The following is an 18,966-nucleotide window of genomic DNA, read 5'->3' as shown; positions in this document are numbered from 1 at the left end:
AGGCAGGGAGGCAGGGAGGCAGGGAGGCAGGGAGGCAGGGAGGCAGGGAGGCAGGGAGGGAGGAGTCTTACTCCTGTCAGTTTCAGGAGATTTCCAGGGATTTGGACATGCCTCAACCCCACTCTTGCTCCAGGCCTGCTACCCTGGCCACACAAAAGGTCAACCTTGGGTGTCACCCCATCCCCTGCTTTTATAAACAAGGTCCCTTGTTGGCCTGGAGCTTGTTATGTATGCGGAGCTGGACAACCAGCAAGCTTCAGGTTCTGCCTCCACCTCCCTAGTGGTGGGATTACAAGGGAACACCACATACCCAGGCTTGTACTCTACAGCATGGTGTCTGGAACTGAACTCGGGTCCTCATGCTTGTATAGCAAGCATTTTCTGACTGAGCCTCTTCCTAGCCTTCCATACACACATCTGGAAAGAGTAAGGGGAGTGAGAGGTGATGGGTGCATGAGTTTGTTGGAACTCTCCAGGTCAGGCCTCGGCAGGAGCCCGGGAAAACTGCTTATTGGTAACTCTGGTTCTCATGGTCTCCCACACAGAGTTTATGTGGTACTTGCTGTGGAAGATGAAGGAGCAGCTGAGTGTGTGGGCCCTGGGTATATATACCAGCTCTGGTGACTTACACAGCTTTGTATGTGACTCTCAGAAAGGTTCCTGGGGTATATTTTATATTCAGTCAGTGCTGGTCCTCATCATGACCCCACACAACAGTACTCTCCTCTTTATTGTTTCTTTTGCTGCTTTTGTTTTTAATTGAGACAGGGTCTCATGCTGTAGCCCAGGCTGGCTTAGAACTCACTATGTAGCTCAGGCGTGTCTTAAACGTGCCATAACCCTCCTGTGTTTACCTCTCCAGGGCTGAGATTACAGATATGTGCCATCCCACCTAAATTTATGTAGTACTGGGGATTGAACCCAGGGCCTTATGTGTGCTAGTCAGGGATTCTCCAAGCAGAGCCACATCTCAGCCAGATGGAGCAGGAGGAACAAGAGCTGCCATCTTGATACAAGTGATACTGAGACTCAGACCTGGGAGGTGACCTGCTTGCTCAGTTTACCCAGCAGAAGGTGATAGAGATGACCGGAACTCCGAATGACCGTCCATTCACACAAAGGGGACAGAGTGGGGCAGAAAGGTACAGGTAGTCCGAAGCCCACCCTCCTCCCCCACCATGGTGGCTCTAGTTTTAGTCTCCTGGGGATATGTTGTTGGGAGGAGCCCATACTGCTCACTGATGGCCTCTTGGTCTCTATGGGGAGCTCTGGAAGCTCTCAGGGGACAGCACCAAGAGCTCCCTGGGCTCTTTAGCCAGATCTAATAATTGGCTGCCACTTGCAAGGAGGAGAGGAGCCATCAGCTTCTATGAGTCTCCGGTCTCCCCGCTTTGGTGTTGGGGAAACCATATGGGCATTGTAGAGCGCTTGTATTAGTCAAGTCTCTGAAGGAGCAGAGATGATAGGATGGATGTTATTAAAAAGGAATTTATTAGGTGGGCTTACGGGATGCAGTGTAACTAGACTATACAGCAGCAGGATGGGTGGACTTGCAGGCAAAAGCGAAAGCAAGCAGGCAAAAAGCAACGTTTCTTCCTTCCATACCCTTTCACCTAGGCTGTCACCAGATACTGCCTCCTACAGTTAGTGTGGCCCTTCCTGCTTCAAACAATCTGACCAAGAGACACCTCCCAGGAGTGTCCAGAAGGCTGTGTTTTAGTTGATTCCAGATTCAATCGAGTTGACAACCAAGATTAGCCCTGAAGGGTGTGTGTGTGTGTGTGTGTGTGTGTGTGTGTGTGTGTGCACGCATGCAGGCTCAGCCCTGTCACTACCTTGCTTCAGGTTCCTTCCAGCTGCTCTCTAGGAGAGCCCTGGGACTCCTCAGTCACAGAGACTCTCCTCTGCTCCAAGCCCTTGGCCCACCCACTTTCCCCTTTATGACAAATGTGCTGTTGGGTTAATAAGCCATGTCGGAAATGAGGCTCATAAATCCCTGTCTTGGGACCTGAGACACCACATTATGCCAAGGCTCTAAGGAACTATCCAGGAAAACAGCCTCGTTAGCCTTTTCAAGCCAGGATTTCACCAATGGCTGTGACCATGCAGCCTGATTCTCAGACCCAGCTGGCCTACAGCATCCGCTCTCGTCCTGGTCCTTCACAGTTCCCGGCCCTGGTCTGAGCACAGGCCTTTTCCTCGTGGCCTGGGCTTCCTCACCGTACAAGTCTCAGAGGGCAGACTCCAGGCTCCCTCAGTGGTGCTCATGTGCCCAGTCAGTCCCAGCACCATGGTCATCCTGCCTGCCCTAAACCCTCTTCAGCTCCTTCTCTTTCTGGGCTACAAAGAGCACGTTCCCTAAGAGCCTTTTTCTGTGGTGCTGGAGAGATGGCTCAGCAGTTAGGAGACCTAATTGCTCTTCCAGAAGACCCAGGTTCAATTCTCAGCACCCACATGGCAGATCAAAACTGTCTGTAACTCCAAGATCCCATATCCTCACACAGACATACATACAGGTAAAACACCAATACTGAGAAAATAATATCCTTTTCTGCACCCCCAGATTTCCTTTGAGAGAAACCTTGGTGATAGAGGGCAGGACCCAACTCTTTTCCCACTCTTTGAAAGTACTAGCTGCGCACAAGGAGATAGATTCATGAGTCCAGTCCATGCCGAGCCCCTGCCTATCCAGAGCCACTGTCATGGTCTTGTGTTGAGAGATAGGGGCTGTCTTAGTCAGGGTTTCTATTCCTGCACAAACATCATGACAAAGAAGCAAGTTGGGGAGGAAAGGGTTTATTCAGCTTACACTTCCATACTGCTGTTCATCACCAAGGTAGTCAGGACTGGAACTCAAGCAGGTCAGAAAGCAGGAGCTGATGCAGAGGCCATGGAGGGACGTTCTTTACTGGCTGCTTCCCCTGGCTTGCTCAGCCTGCTCTCTTATAGAACCAAGACTACCAGCCCATAGATGGTCCCACCCACAAGGAGCCTCTCCCCCTTGATCACTAATTGAGGAAATGCCTTACAGTTGGATCTCATGGAGGCATTTCCTCAACTGAAGCTCCTTTCTCTGTGATGACTCCAACTGTGTCAAGTTGACACAAAACTAGCCAGTCATAATAGGAATATGAGAGAGAGAGAGAGAGAGAGAGAGAGAGAGAGAGAGAGAGAGAGAGAGAGAAGCAGTGACCTCAGATATCTTGGGCAGGCTACTCTCCTTGTTCATATCGCAGTGAAGGGTGGAGTGTGTCTTACAGGGTACCGCCAAGGAGCAGTACCTAGCCTAGTACACCAAGGCTCTAGTAGGTAGATGCTGTGATTATAGTAGTTGGCTTTGCCTTACGAGGTTTACTGTGTTGTGGGGAAGATGGACATTGAGTTAGCAAGTGTACATGTAATTAGTTCATGATGTTTCCGTCAAGTGTCAAGGGCAAAAGCCAGAGATGGATGTCATGACACAAGCCTGTCTGAGCCCTCCAGAAGCTGAGGCAAGAGGACTAGGAGATCAAGGCCAGCCTGGGGGCGACATTAGGAGACCTCGTCTCAGTGCTTTACATCATGGGAGCATAAGGCAGATGAGCCAGGCTTGGCCAGGGCTTCAAAGAAAGATTCTCAGAGGGTATTGTGTTTAGGTCAAGATGGGAATGAGGCTGGTCTAGGAGGATGTGAGGATGTGAGGGTGTGAGGGCATTCCATACAGCCGGGACAGATGCTGCGCTTCAAGATGAAACTGAGGAAGAGGAAAAGTGGGGGGAGAGATCAGGACTGCAGGCAGCCGGGGAGGTGAGGACTGGGGTCTGCACCCCACTGTGGGGAAGGAGAAGTGACAAGGAGATCTAGGATGGAGTGACTCCTGGAGTGTGTGTGGGTGAGAGAGGAGCAGCGATGGAGATGCACATCAGAGTCGGAATCTGGCAGAAGCAGTTACTCCACACAGCAGGTGTGTTGTCTTCCGTCTGGGATGCGCTCAAGATGAGCCTGAGGTTGCAGATGGGGTTAATCATTTAAGGGAAGTAAAAATAACAGAGAGAGTCAGATCATACTATATTAAGGATGCAAAAGTAGGCGAGGTAATTATAGGTTGAACCGAGATTTTGAGTTGGGGGAAGGGGCAGGCATGCATCACCTGAGTTACATCAAAAAGGGCTGGGGCGGAGGATGGTTAGCTCCTTTTTTGTGAAGAAGAGATTCAAGTGGAGACCAGTTTGAGTACAAAGGAGAGAAAGCCTACAGGGGATTCCTACACTGCCCTTCATGGATCCTGGCAGGAAGCAAGACAGTTGACAGAAGTCACAGTCCAGACATCTCCTGTGATGTCTCTCAGGAGCTTCATCCATCCATGCAAAAATAAACCAATATTTTGCAGTCATTGTCCTTGAGGGCATGATGGTGATATGAATCCCAGGCCTTTGGCTTTCTCTAGAAGACACAGACAGCAAATGTGTCAGCATGTAATATGACAACAGATCAATTTGGGAAATGATGAAAAAAGTCTAAACTGGACAGTGATAAGGAGACTGCTCTGAGTGGTCCTCTGAAGGAGTGGCTACTGGTGTGTGTGTATGTGTGTGTGTGTGTGTGTGTGTGTGTGTACTCATGAGGTAGCATGGTATTCAAGTAAAAGTCAGAGTTCAACCTCAAGTATCATTTATTAGGTATTATCTACCTTGATTTAAAAATATGTATATTTGAGGAATGTGTGTGCGGTGTGTGTGTGTGTGTGTGTGTGTGTGATGTATATGCATGTGTTCATGGGTACCAGTGCAAGCTTGTTATAGTGCACACGTCAGAGGACAATCTTGGGTCCTTGGCTTGCTTGAGCCAGTTTCTTCTTGTTTGCTGATATTAGCTAGTCAGTGAGGTTCTGGGAATTCCCCTGGCTCTGCTTCCCTTCTCACTGTAGGAGCACTGGATTCCAGATGTGCTACCATGCCTGGCTTTGCATGGCTCCTAGATCTAAATTCAGGAATTCAAGTCTGCATGCTTGCATAGCAAGCACATTACCCATTGAGCCAGCTCCCCAGTTCCCCAGGCCCCAGCCACCAGCTCCCCAACCCCCCAGCTCCCCAGCCCCCAGCTCCCTAGCCCCCCAGCCCCTCAGCTTCCCAGCCACCCAGCTCCCCAGCTCCCTGCCTTGTTTTTGAGATAGTATTTCCCACTGATCTGGAAATCATGAATTAGGCTAGGCTCTGCTGTCCAGAGAGCCCCATGGATCCTCTTGTCTCTGCCTCCCCAATGCTGTTTTGCAAGCATGTGGTTCCATACCCAGATATTTGCGTGGGTAGTGGGAATTGAACTTGGGTCTTCATGATTGTGCAGCAAATGCTTTACCAATTGAGCCATCTCCCCAGCCTAAAGGAAACTTGATTTTTAATAGAACAATTAATAAATTACATGCTTCTTTGAGAGTGCTTATTTGTTTAGTTTTGTTGTTGTTTGTTTGTTTAGTTAAGTTTTGTTTTTGAGACTGATATAGTCTTGAATTTGCTATGTAACTGAAGATGACTTTGAATTCCTGATCTCCTTGCCTACATTTCCCAAATATTGGGATTACAGGAGTGTGTCACCATGCCTCACAAATTTCTGATTTGGGAATGTATATGGGGTTGCCTTCCATTTTTTAAAGTTTATTTTATTCCAGTGTGTGTGTGTGTGTGTGTGTGTGTGTGTGTGTATGCGTGTGCCACAGTACCTGTGTTGTGGTGGTCAGAGGCCATCTTCTGGGAGTCAGCTCTCTCCTTTCACCCTGGGTTCTTGAGGTCAAACTCAGGTCATCTTGAGTAGCAATAGCCTTGGTCCAGCTCACTGACTCCACCTGTCCGTTTTTGTGTTTATATGTTAAATACTTGATGTAAAAATATTTAAGTTGGGGCTGGAGAGATGGCTCAGTGGTTAAGAGCACCAACTGCTCTTCTGAAGGTCCTGAGTTCAAATCCCAGCAACCACATGGTGACTCACAACCATCCATGATGAGATCTGACGCCCTCTTCTGGTGCATCTGAAGACAGCTACAGTGTACTTAGATATAATAATAAAGGAAAAAATGTCGGGCAGTGGTGGTGCACACCTTTAATCTCAGCACTCGGGAGGCAGAGGCAGGCAGATTTCTGAGTTCAAGGCCAGCCTGGTCTACAAAGTGAGTTCCAGGACAGCCAGGGCTACACAGAGAAACCCTGTCTCGAAAAACCAAAAAGAAAAAAATATTTAAGGCAACAGAATATGAAATAAAAGCCATAGAGATGGACAATGAAACCAATAGAAATCAAGTGAGGTAAAGCAAATGGCATTGAAAACATCTCCATGCCAGGGACAGGGACAGCTCAGCGGGGGAAGTGCTTACCACCGCTGCAGGAGCATGGGGTGCCCAGTCAATCCCCAGCAGCCATGTAAAATGCCACATGCACTCGGTGGTCTGTGCTCATAATCCTGACTCTGGGGAGGCAAAGACTGGGGCATCCCTAGGGCTTGCTGACATTGGAGGCCGTGCCCTGGCTCCCACACGCACCAGCACACATTTGAACACCAGGGAAAAAAGAAATGGTACATTTGGGGGGAAAAAGGTATTCGGAGCCTCAGGGTCCCTTAGTAAAAGACACGTAGACATTGGTAAAACAAAATTTAAATATGTTTTCTAGTTTACACAAGTTACTGAAGTGCTAAGAAGGCCGAGATCCAGCCCTCCAGAAGGCTGCTGCTGAGAAGCTGGGCAATGAGCGCAATGAAAAGGATCCAGGCTTAGTAGTTGTGCAAGGACACTGGAGATGCCCTGAAAGAAACCTAGAGGAGTCCCCAAGATCAACAACGACCCTAACCACTCTACAGCACGGCCAGAGTGCGCCATGGAGCTGAAAGAAATTTCTGGGAATTATCAAGGAAAAAAAAAAGGTTAAAAAAAAGTTATCATGTAGAGAAGGGGAGCCATTTTTTTCTGTCTTCAGAAATTAAAAAAAATTACAAAATTGCCATAGATGAAGAGGCAATCAATGACAACGGAGTAAAAAAAAAAAAATGTAAGAAATCATAGAGGCAAAAAACGGACAAGCTGCTAACCAGAAAATATTGCATTTTCTAAAGTCCATCATGGTTGCCAAGCTATTGGCCAACTGTTAAAAACTGTTTTATCTCACTGTGATTTATTCCCTCATTGCCCACAGGTCTTCACATTTTGCACAATACTGCTGTGTTGCACACCACCCCAGGGTACAAGGGTTCTTAATCTCTAACCACAGTGAAGGATTTGCATAGATCTGCAGATCCAACACACTCTGCAATTCTACTCTGTAACACACTGCCCCAGGGCACAGGGGCTCCTACCCCTAACCACAGTGAAGGATTTGCATAAAGCTGCAGATCCAGCCTAGTAGGCTACAGTGCGGTGTGTGTGGGGGGGTCTGTGGGGGCCTGGGGGGTCTGGGGGAGTCTGGGGGAGTCTGGGGGGGTACATTAGGTTATCTGGGCCAGAACACTGGATGGCTCTTCTCCAAGTGTTATGCAGTGTTCTGCAGGGAGCAGTGTGCTTAATAGGTAGAGGATAGCATCTAGACTGCAAGCTATCCCTTCTGCTCAATTCCATTGCCCAGAGCAAGGCAATGGCCAAGCCCAGAGTTGATAGGGTAGAACTGAACTCTTGACTCTTTAGTGGCCACAACTGCCAGATCTATAGCAAAGATGTACAGGAGAGTGAAGACCTTGGGGAAGGAGGAGAAGGAGGAGAAGGAGGAGAAGGAGGAGAAGGAGGAGGAGATATTTTTCAAGCCCTTTCTCTCCCTCTTTCCTTCCCTCCTCTCTCCACCACCCTCCCTTTCCCTTCCTTTATACAACACAACATGACCGATAGCATGTTGTGAAGCTAGAAGAAACTTTCCAAAAATTACCCAGAAAAAAATACTTTGAATAAACTGTGCTGTAAAGAAGATAGTTTCTCTCTCTAGAAACATAAAATTCCTCCCTTCCTCTCACCCTTCCTCCTTCCTTCCTTCCTTCCTTCCTTCCTTCCTTCCTTCCTTCTTTCCTTCCTTCCTTCCTTCCTTCCTTCCTTCCTTCCTTCCTGTGTGTGTTTGAAACAAGGTCTTGCTATGAAGCTAGGCTGGCCTCTAACTCACAATCCCCCAACCTTAGTCTCCTGGGCACTGGATTTACAGGCACAGACCACCACTCCTACTCTGAAATCTTTTTCTCAAAGCACCCCTCGATCCTCAAAATTATATAAACCCCAGGTTTCTAAACCACTTGGGTCTGCCTGGAAGCTCTGTTCTTTTAATGGACAATACCCAAGGTGGCTGAAAGCTGACTTCTCTAACAATGAGCAAGGCTGACTTCTCTAACAATGGACTCTTCTCAAATATGCATTTTACTTATTAGTATTTTGAAATACTTAGTAAACAAAGCTTTATTGAACTTAGCATTCACTTATATCATTTCAAGTGATTCTATTCATTTATGGCAGAAAAGGAAATGCTGTTGGAGTCTTTGAGAAAAGCTTCAATTGTCCTAATTGTTTAAATGGTTGCAAAAAATATGATAGTCATTTGTAGGATAAATTACTTTTTAAAGTAAATTTGACGAAGAATTTTTGCAACTATTTCAGATACAAAATCTGATCTAAAAGTACACGATCATAGGAGCCGGCTAAAGATACACACAACTACATCAACATAATAGGTGTTTTATGGCACACTTTTCGTATTGGTTCCTGTCGTTTATCCTTACAGTTATTTTTGGTAATATACCACCAAAACCAAAGCTTGATCATAACCCTACCATGCAAGTACTGACTACAAATTCCTACATCCTGTGCCCCATTCTCCATCCCCAATACCACATTTAAAATTTTCTTCTTTCCTTCCTTCTTTCCTTCCTTTTTTTTTCTTTCTCTATGTCTATATTTTCCTCTCTCTCTCTCTCTCTCTCTCTCTCTCTTTACCATACAGTGCCTATGCAAGCCAGAAGAGGGCATCGGATTCCCGGGGCCTGGCATTCCAGTCAGTTGTGATCCACCTTGTGGGTGCTGGGAGTCAAAAAGTAGCCCTGTGGATGAGCTGTCAGTGTTCTTTAACAACTGAACCATCCCTCCAGCCCCCTATTCTGATTTTACGAATACCAGATGCTTTCACCTTTATAGGCTTTTTCTGCCGTTGTGTGTACACATACACAAATATTTGTGTGTGTACGTATATTTATATCATAGTACTTAATCAGTAGTATGCAAAATATGTATTTATAGATTAAAACTATCCTTTAATCTAAAAGTTTAGATTAATTTCCTTCTTATTTTAAAGAAGTTAAAATATCTTTGTGGGTCCTTGAAAGTATGGAGGGCCGGGGTGTGGCACCTCCTGTGCCCTGTGATAAATTAGCCCTTCCAGTCCTTCACACGAGGGAACACTGTTATGGATCTCATCCTGGTCATTCTTGTCCTCCTCTTTATCATAGTTTATTAAGCTAAATGTGTTCCTTCCTTAGAAAAGGTGTCATGGCTGGGCGTGGTGGCGCATGCCTTTAATCCCAGCACTCGGGAGGCAGAGGCAGGCAGATTTCTGAGTTTGAGGCCAGCCTGGTCTACAAAGTGAGTTCCGGGACAGCCAGGGATATACAGAGAAACCCTGTCTCAAAAAACCAAAAGAAAAAAGAAAAAGAAAAAGAAAGAGAAAGAGAAAAAGAAAAGGAAAAGAAAAGAAAGAAAAGAAAAAGGGAAAAGAAAAGGTGTTATGGTTTGCATATGCTCTGCCCAGGGAGTGGCACTGTTAGCAGGTGTGGCCCTTGTTGGAGTAGGTGTGCCCTTGTTGGGGTAGGTGTGTCACTGTGGGTGTGGGCTTTAAGACCCTCATCCTAGCTGCCTAGAAGCCAGTCTTCCACTAGCAGTCTTCAGATAAAGACGGAGAACTCTCAGCTCCACCTGCACCATGCCTGCCTGGATGCTGCCATGTCCCTGCCTTGATGATAATGGACTGAACCTCTAAATCTGTAAGCCAGCCCCAATTCAATGTTGTCCTTATAAGACTTGCCTTGGTCATGGTGTCTGTAAAATCCTAACTAAGACAGAAGGTTATGTCCAAAGTTAATAATTTTGACCTTCATAAAAGAGTGTGCTAGAAACTGCTGGCATATAGTCTTCCTCAATCAGCCATGGCTTTCTAATTCTTTGACAAATTTGTATGTGTATGTAATGTATTTTGTAATTTTCACCCCCATTATCTTTCTCAACCCCTCTCATTCCCATTCAATACATTGTTTTACCAACAAGTCCCTTCCTATTTTCATGTCTTTGTGAGTGTGTGTGTTGATCAATTCCTATCTGACTGCTGTTTACAGAGCTGCACATGCGAGCACTTCACAGCCTATGAATCAAGCTCCTATTAAAGATATTTTTCATTCGTTTGTATCAGGACAAACAACCTCACTATTTTAATAGCTTAAAGCAACAAATATGTATGTCTAGTTCTTACTCTTGTGTGTGTTATATGTCTGCACCATGCATGTGCCTGGTGCTGTAGAGGCCATAGAGGACATCAGATCCCCTAGGACTGGAGTTACACACGGTTGTGAGCCACCATGTAGATGCTGGGAACTGAACCCAGGTCCTCTGTAACATCAGTAAGTGTTCTTAACAATGGAGTCGTTTCTCCAGCTTCATAGTGGTTCAAACATGCCCAGAATGCAGCAAGATCCCCTAATCCATGGCAGGGCTGGTAGTTCACACACAAACCACCTGTAGGGTTGCCAGACAGGTGAGGGATTGGAGATCCTTACCGCTTGCCAGCTCTGCCCCTTCTAAATGAGTGGCTTTGGGCACCATGCTTTCCTCTTGGTATCTTGGCTCTTGTATGTAAACCAGGAGGAATAACACAGGCTGGAGAGAGCCTTTTGAGGATCAAGTAAAACGGTCTGTGAGAGATGCTCCTGGAGCCACACCTATCTGTTGAATCTGTGCTGGTGGGATGGAACCTGGAGAAATTTGGCCACACGCCCAAGGCTACACATCTGGCTGCTCTTTGCTGCTGGAATTCAGAGAACTTCTAAATGTTAGCCTTCTCAGTTTTTCTGTTTCCCCGAAGTTCTTTTTGCTTTGAATTTCTCTAATCTGATGGGAACAGGATGAGACAGACAAGGGTCTCTCCAACACAGTTGGAGTTGAAATCAAGTTTATTTAAAATTCATCTTCCTTTGGCTGTTACCCCTGGTCTTGGCCAACCCATAGATGAAGGAAATCCAAAAGCTACTAGATCTGAACATGGATTCCAGAAGAGCTCCCGGGAGTGATGGGGGAATTATTCCTGGAATGTGGGATTCTTGGAACTCAAGTAGCTTTGAGAATTAATTTCTAAATTCAGCATATGAGGCAGGGTCATGCCTCCTCAGATTCCACCTGGTCCTAAGTCAAGGCAGCTTAATAGTAAAGAGTTACTAAATGAATGAACAAGCATGTGTCAGAGAGATCCGATTCACTGTAAGGAGACATTCTGACCTCATGCTAAAGGCATTAACAGGGGTCTGGAGAGATGGCCCAGCTGGTGACAGTAACAAGTTAGAGTCTCAGCACTCATGTGTGAAAAACAAAAACATAATGTGGCTGTGTGCTCCTGAACCCAAGCATTGGTGGGGTTGAGGTGGGCACAGGTGAGAGGGATGACTAAAGCTTTCTGGCCATCAGTCTAGCTCCAAGCTGAGTGAGAGATCCTGCCTCAAGGACTAAGGCAGAGGGTGACAGAGCAAGGACCCAAAGCCATTCTCTGGCCCCTACACACAACAAATATGGCTCAATTGTCTGAGTTCTCTCTCCTTCCCTCCCTCCCTTCTTCCTTCCCTCCCTCCCCAGGGCATTAACAAAGAGGAAGGCTTTGCAGCTCTCTAGATGATGATCTAGCTAGAAAAGTTTGGAAAGGAAACTAAAAAGGAAAAAACAGAAGAAGGGAGCTGACCGCCAGCATTTATCTCGTTCCTCTTCCCACCTGTAGACAAAGTGACCAGCCACCTCCTGTTCCCACAGCCGTGCCATTCTTGCCAAGATAGGCGAAATTCCCCAAAACGATGAGGCAAAATAAAACTTCCCTTAAATTACTTCTGTTTGGTGTTTCATCAAAACAAAGTGGGGAAAAAAACAACTAATGCATGAAATACATCTTACCAAGATGGCAGTCATTCTGCAGAAAAAGTTCAAACGTATTATTTCCGTCCTTCCTTCCCTCCTTCCTTCCCTCCCTCCTTCCTTTCCTTCCTTTCCTTCCTTTCCTTCCTTCCTTCCTTCCTTCCTTCCTTCCTTCCTTCCTTCCTTCAGTCCTGGGGATTGAATTTAGGGACTCAAGCTTGTTAAGCAAGCATTCTGCCACTGAACTATACCCCCAGCCACCCTTTTACTTTAAAAAAAAAAAAATCAATTTAGTCAAGTGTGGTGGCGCACACCTTTAATTCCAACTCTCAGGAGGCAGAGGCAGGTATATATCAGTTCAAGGCTAAACTAGTCTACATAGCAAGTTCCAGGACACTCATGGCTTCACAATGAGATCCTATCTCAAAACAAATCATTTTTATTTGAGTGCTTGTGTGTGTATGTTCATGAAGTTATGTGCACTACATGTGTGCAGGTGCCTGCAGAGGCCAGAAGTGGGTGTCAGATGCCCTGGAGATGGAAGTTCAGGTAGTTGTGAGCCTCATGATGTAGGTGCTGCGAACTGAACCCAGGTCCTCAGCAACAGTAGTACACTCGTATCCACTCATCAATCTCTCCAGTCCCCCCCCTTTTTTTTTTTACTTTTTATTTGGAGAGAGGGGCTAAATTATTCAGCCTAGCTACTTAGCTGGGATTGCAAATGTGACACCCAGACCCAGCAAATGTTTTTCAGTTGTCAAATTAGCAACAAACAAGCAAACCAAGTTTTCAGAAGAGTGTCCACAGATGTCTGTGCTCTGCTGGCATGGCTGTAAAGTGGTGCATTATTGTTGGAGAAAGAATTGTAAATGTCCATTAGAACTTAATGCTTACCGGCCATTTGATCAAATTAGTGTCATCTCTGGGGATTTATTTTTATGGAAATCCTAGCAAAAGTGAGCAAAGATAAATGCAGAGTTGTTGCTGGGCATAATGAAAGGCCAAAGTCGGCTGGGCAGTGGTGGCGCACGCCTTTAATCCCAGCACTTGGGAGGCAGAGGCAAGCGGATTTTTGAGTTCGAGGCTAGCCTGGTCTTCAAAGTGAGTTCCAGGACAGCCACGACTATACAGAGAAACCCTGTCTCAAAAAACCAAAAAAAAAAAAAAAAAAAACACAGGCCAAAGGCTCCTAGGAGCCCGAGCAGGACTGGGCAGTTCGTGCTCCAGTGAGTCCACATGGTAGGAGTGGCTGAAAGAACAACAGATATGTCTGTCCACACATGCCAGTGCAGGAAGAAGTCCATGATTCAGTGTCCTAAACTGAACAGAAAGCAAGCCAAATGACATGCAATGTGTATGCTATATTAAAGATAGCACATTGTAACTTGAAGCATAGTTTATATTTTAACATTTCATCATACTTAAACTTGCATTTTGAAAAATTATCTCTTAACTGTCCATATATTTATTCACAAGCACACATATATGTATTCATTGGGTTATATGTTATGATATATATATATATATATGAAAATTTACACACCAAAATATTAAGTTATTTTGTCTGAAGGTAAAGGTTGAGATTCCCAGTGTTCTCTATTCCTTGAGTTTTCCCAGTTGGTATATACACTCTCAAAGCAACATTCAGGATCAGCCTGGCTATGCAATTGATTCAAGGAAGGCAGAAAGCTGGCTAGCAATAGTTAGTGGAAGGAAGGCTGGCAGGAGAATGGAGTCAGCACAGCAGCTTACCAGACGGTCTCTCTCTCTTTTAATTCATCTATTCTATGTGTGTGGTTTGTGGGTATTTATTTATTTATTGAGACAGGGTTTCTCTGTGTAGCTCTGGCTGTCTGGGAACTCACTCTGTAGACCAGGCTAGCCTCAAACTTGGAGAGCTGTCTGTCTGACTTCTGAGTGCTAGAATTAAAGTGTGTGACACCATCTCCTGGCTTATGTATGGGTGTTTTGTTTACATGTATGTCATCTGTGTACCATGTGTGTGCCTGGTGTTTGTGGAGGCCAGAAGAGGACATTGGATCCCCTAATTGGAGTTAGAGATAGCTATGAGATACCATGTAGTATCTTCCTATGGAAGAGCAGCCAGTGCTCAGAACCACTGAGCGATCCTTCCAGCAGCCTTATCAGATGATTTCTTTGAGGAAGAGAAGGACTGGGGGGGGGGCAGAGTCTTTCCAGGGGGAGATAGATGCAGAGGAGGATGGGTGTAGGGGGAAGGGTGCAGGGGGATGGGCTCAGGGGGAGGTGGATGCAGTGGTAGATGGGTACAGGGGGAGGTCGGTGCAGGGGGGATGGGTACAGGGGGAGGTCAGTGCAGGGGGAGGTGAGCACAGGAGGAGGTGGGTGCAGGAGGAGGTGAGTTCAGAGGGGATGGGTGCAGGGGGAGGTGGGTGCAGGGGGAGATGGGTGCAGGGGAGATGGGTGCAGGGGGAATGGGTACAGGAGGAGGTGGGTGCAGGAGGAGGTGAGTTCAGAGAGGATGGGTGCAGGGGGGATGGGTACAGGGGGAGGTGGGTGCAGAGAGAGGTGGGTGCGAGGGGAGGTGGGTGCAGGGGGAAATGGAGATGGGTACAGGGGGTATGGGTGAGGAGGAATGGGTGCAGGGGAGCTAGCTAGGTGCAAGAGGAGGTGGGTGCAGGGGGAGATGGAGATGGGTGCAGGGGGGTGGCTGCAGGGGACTCCATGTTCCCATATTCCATTCTGGATACTGTTGCTGCTGACATCTGCTGGAATTTGCTTCATGGTGGAGATAACAAGAGACAGAAATCAGAAATCATACTGTGAGGAACTTGTGTGCTCCTCTGTTCCCAGTGCAAGGGGTCTGGCACAGAGTAGGAGCTCACTGAATACTTGAGAAAGAAAGAAGCAAAAAGGCAAAGGAGAGTGTAGAAAGGAAGGAGATAGGGATGATGGCTCAAGGACCTTGGTGTCAGGATGCTTTGAGGGAGGCCTTGCAGGGGTGCTTCCTACTGTGCCACCCCACCCCTCTTCAGTTTTGCACACTGCTATGTGTACAGCAGGTTGGGGAGGGGTGCAGAGAGAAGGTTGTACCAGTTCAGTGGTTCAGACCTGGAGCCCCAGAACTCTAGGGAATGCCCAAGATAGAAACATGTACCAGGAGCTATTTCAGTCTTTCTAAATGCATGGAACGAACTAGCTAGCATTTGCTCAGGGGATGGTAGGCTGGGTATCTTTGGGGCCAGAATTCCATCATTCCTGGGACAGAAGAAAGCATGTGGCTCGTGTTTGTTGGCAGGGAGGACTAGCTTAGGGTAGACATCATCTGGAGATGTGCTTTTAGGGAACAGGTTTAGCCTCTTTTGGTGAAAGTTCCTTCAGTAAAATGAGGGCCATAAGAGCACCCCATTTATGGTGGTCACTGGAACAACTTGTCTACATGGAGGGCTTGGCGGCGAGCCTGGTAGGCCGAAGCAGCTAGTAGTTACTATCATTATTAATTCAGAGTAGGAAGTCTGGACATCCCGTGCTAATCAAAAACTCTGATTGGAGCTCCATAGGTATTGATTAATAAGTAGTGGAAATGAATGAATTATTAATTATGGGCAGCTTGTTTGGAAGACAGGTTTCAAAGTCAGAAAGCTGCCTAGAGAAAAGTCCAGAGCTAGCAGGAGGAAGGCTAAGCCTTTTGTGAGGACCCCTGGATCTGATGTTTTCCAGGATGTTCTCTCTCTCTCTCTCTCTCTCTCTCTCTCTCTCTCCATCCATCTTGGAACAATATCTTCTAAGCTTGAAGACCCATCTCTTGCCTCTTTGTTAGTTCCTAGGGTACTAGGAAGCTTCCCCTGGCCCTTGTTCTGCTCCATAGGCCTTGGAAGATTCTGTTGCAGCTCTCGATACACGGTGCTGTGAGTTTTTTGAACCAACGACTCACAATCGCTCCTGCATGTACATCACCGTGAGCCCCTAGCCGGCCCCTACCTCCCAGATCAGTAGGCTCTGGGTCTGTATTTCTCATATACTCTTAAGGATCCCTGAATCTGCTGGCTCCAGGAACCCACTTTGAAACCCACTGGAAACCATCGGTTTCCTGTGCTTCCCACAGCACCTATCTTCCCAGCTCCAAGAACTCCACGCCTCAATGGTTATTACATAGAAAAATGAAACTCAGCTGAGCCCATGCAAATCTGTACAAAGATTGCCCAAGGGCCTGTGTGCTGAGTTCCTGTTGGCTCACCTCTCCCTCTCCTGGCCCCTAAAGAGTTTCCAAGTGTACACTTTGCTTCCTTTTAGAGCTGAAGAGAGCCCAAGAAGCTGCCTGGTTTGTTCAGGGCTCCTGGGAAGCGGACTAAACCGGCAATTATGAGCAGTTAGAAGCAGGAGTCTGAGTGTGTTCCGAGGTGCCTGTGTCTTAGGTTATAGCACCCTCTGGTGCCGAGAGCTCAGGTCAGCACTTGGCACTAGTAAGGCAGGTGAAAGAGGGTTGGTAAGGGAGCTCCTAGCTGACCTCCCAGCCTCCTGCTTTTCCCTCTTGACCTCACCCATGTTACCACCCAGCCTTGGCTACACTCCATTTGCCCCTCCCTTAGTTTAAACCCTACCTGTGTCTTTCCACCGCCTCTGAGACAAAGGACATCTGTCAATGTCCCTAGCTATTTACTGGCTGGGGGCACTTCTGTTTGCCACCTTGGTGGCACAAAAGTACCTGCTTGAAGACTCTGATCCTTCCTGAGGGCATGAGGTTTTTGGAGGTCCTGACTCAATTTGGGTATCTCTATACATGGCTTACGGAATCCAAAGAGGCTATTTATCCTCTAAAACCAACTAGAGTCTCCAGTACCATTCATTAGACACTGACCCCACTGCAGGGTGTACAGGGGAGGGGTGACTAAGGAGACAAAGGTCTTAGCGTCTGAGTGCCTGCTCTGGTGGGCAGGAAGGTAAGAAGCAGGATATATTACATCCTGGTAAGCAGTGGTAAGTGCAGGCAAGAACAGAGGCCAGAGATGAGTCCATCCCAGGCAGTGCTGTTCAGGGAGTCCTCACCGGTGAAGTGAGATTTGAGTAAAGACCCAGACAAGAACCTCTCACGGGCATCAGGGGAAGCCACTGCAAAGACCCTGCAAGTTTCACTTACTCAAGGGACAGCAGGAAGGCCAGAGGCTTAGAGGCAGGTGGCGGAAGTGCGGATTCTCTGTGAGGAACCTAAAGTGAAAGCTCCTTTAGGGGTGGTAATGGGGGCTTTAGGGAAGGCAAACAAACTGTTGTGTAATGTAAATAAAATCCTGCTGAGAGTTCCCAAAGGGCAGCTTGAGAATTTAAGTTCAAATAGGGTTGTCCACAGCAGGGTTAGGAGACTAACTCCTGTCCATCAGCCCCTGGTGTCTGGCCCCTTCCAGGGACTCAAGGCCTCTTGGGCACTGGCAGTGGGCAGAAAAGGCACACACAGAATGAGGGGAAGGGGAAAGGGAGGCTCCAGGTTAACCCATCTACTCTAGTTAAGGCAGCAGAATCAAAGGTCTACTCACCACAGGAGGGGAGAACAGAGGTCTTCGAAGCAGCTCAGGAGTCAACATCTGACTTCTCTCAAAGAGGCAACAGGCAGATTCCAGACAGGTCCTTAGGGAATGTGTGCTGGAGGTCTCTGAGAAAGCAGGCACTGTCCTAATAGAGGCATTACATCTTCCGCCTTGCTGCTCCTCTCTTGCCTGGAATGTGAACCTGGGTCCTGAGGTAATGTAGCCATCTTGTAACCAGGAGGTCACGAGGAGGTGAATTTCAAAAGAGAAGTTTTCTGTTAAGCCTGGCAAAGCAGAGAAACAGAAGACTCAAGCTGCTCATGGACTTGTGTGACAGCACCAGCCTGGGACGCCTAGCTCTAGACTGTGTGTGTGTGTGTGTGTGTGTAAAAGTCATAACCACCTATTTGATGAAGTTATTGGCTTTGGGGTATACTCCCTCCTCCAAAGAGTGTATGTCTGTCTACCGGCTTCCCACCTGAAATAATGACCTGCTCACATTTAGCCACTGGATAGTATAAGTTTTCCTCAAGTTTGTCAATCCTCTATATGAAAAGGTCTATTTTGCTTTACTGAGCAATTGTTTAGTTATGAAGGTTTTTTGCTGTTATGATTGTTTGTAGTGTGTGTGTGAGAGAGAGAGAGACAGAGACAGACAGACAGACAGACAGACACACACACACACACACACACAGAGAGAGAGAGAGAGAGAGAGAGAGAGAGAGAGTCTTAACTTTGAACTTCCGACCTTCCTGTCTCTATCTCTCCTGTTTTTGGGAACTATGTATCACCACCCTGAGTTTATGTGATGCCAGGGGTGGGAGGGGCCAGGGTGGGTCTGGGTTCTGGGTGCATGCACAACCTTCACTCTGAGCCACATTCTCAGCCTCCCACTAAATTTTATTCATTCCTTAATTCAATAATTAATTTGTGGGACTGGGTGTGGTGACACACACCTTTAGTCCCAGTGCTGGGGAGGCACAGGCAAGTGCCCTTGAACTCTACAAGTTCAAGACCAGGTTGGTCTACAGAGTGAGTTTCAGGCCAGCCAGGGATATACAGAAAGACCTTGTTTCAAAACAAACTAAAGATAGCATCTTGATAAGTTTGAACTCCCTATGACAACCCTGACTGGCTTCAAACTTGTGACTCTCCTGCTTCAGTCTCCAGACTACTAGAGTTACAAGTGTTCATCTCTACTCCTTGCTTCTTGAACATTGGGATGTTTTTTGGATATTTGTTTATGTGATCTGTGTGGGCCCCATTTATTGTTATGCAGAGGTATAAGAAAGAAAGAAAGAAAGAAAGAAAGAAAGAAAGAAAGAAAGAAAGAAAGAAAGAAAGAAAGAAAGAAAGAAAGAAAGAAAGAGAGAGGGGGCG

General features: G+C 46.9%; 1 long non-coding RNA gene across 1 annotated transcript in view; it reads right to left on the bottom strand.

Moving 5' to 3' along the window:
• LOC110292150 overlaps positions 1 to 17,696 on the bottom strand; it is a 20,507-nt gene extending 2,811 nt beyond the window's left edge. Inside the window, exons 1-2 of the long non-coding RNA XR_002377674.1 lie at positions 17,596 to 17,696; positions 5,696 to 5,818 (exon numbers count right to left, since the gene is read on the bottom strand). This is a non-coding gene — a long non-coding RNA (uncharacterized LOC110292150). The remainder of the gene's footprint in view (positions 1 to 5,695; positions 5,819 to 17,595) is intronic.
• Between the last annotated feature and the right edge of the window lie 1,270 nt (positions 17,697 to 18,966).

Source organism: Mus caroli, chromosome 4 (genome assembly GCF_900094665.2).
Source record: "Mus caroli chromosome 4, CAROLI_EIJ_v1.1, whole genome shotgun sequence".
Classification (NCBI taxonomy): domain Eukaryota; kingdom Metazoa; phylum Chordata; class Mammalia; order Rodentia; family Muridae; genus Mus; species Mus caroli.
Note: the sequence above shows the minus strand (reverse complement) of the source record. Positions and strands in the feature narration are given on the sequence as shown.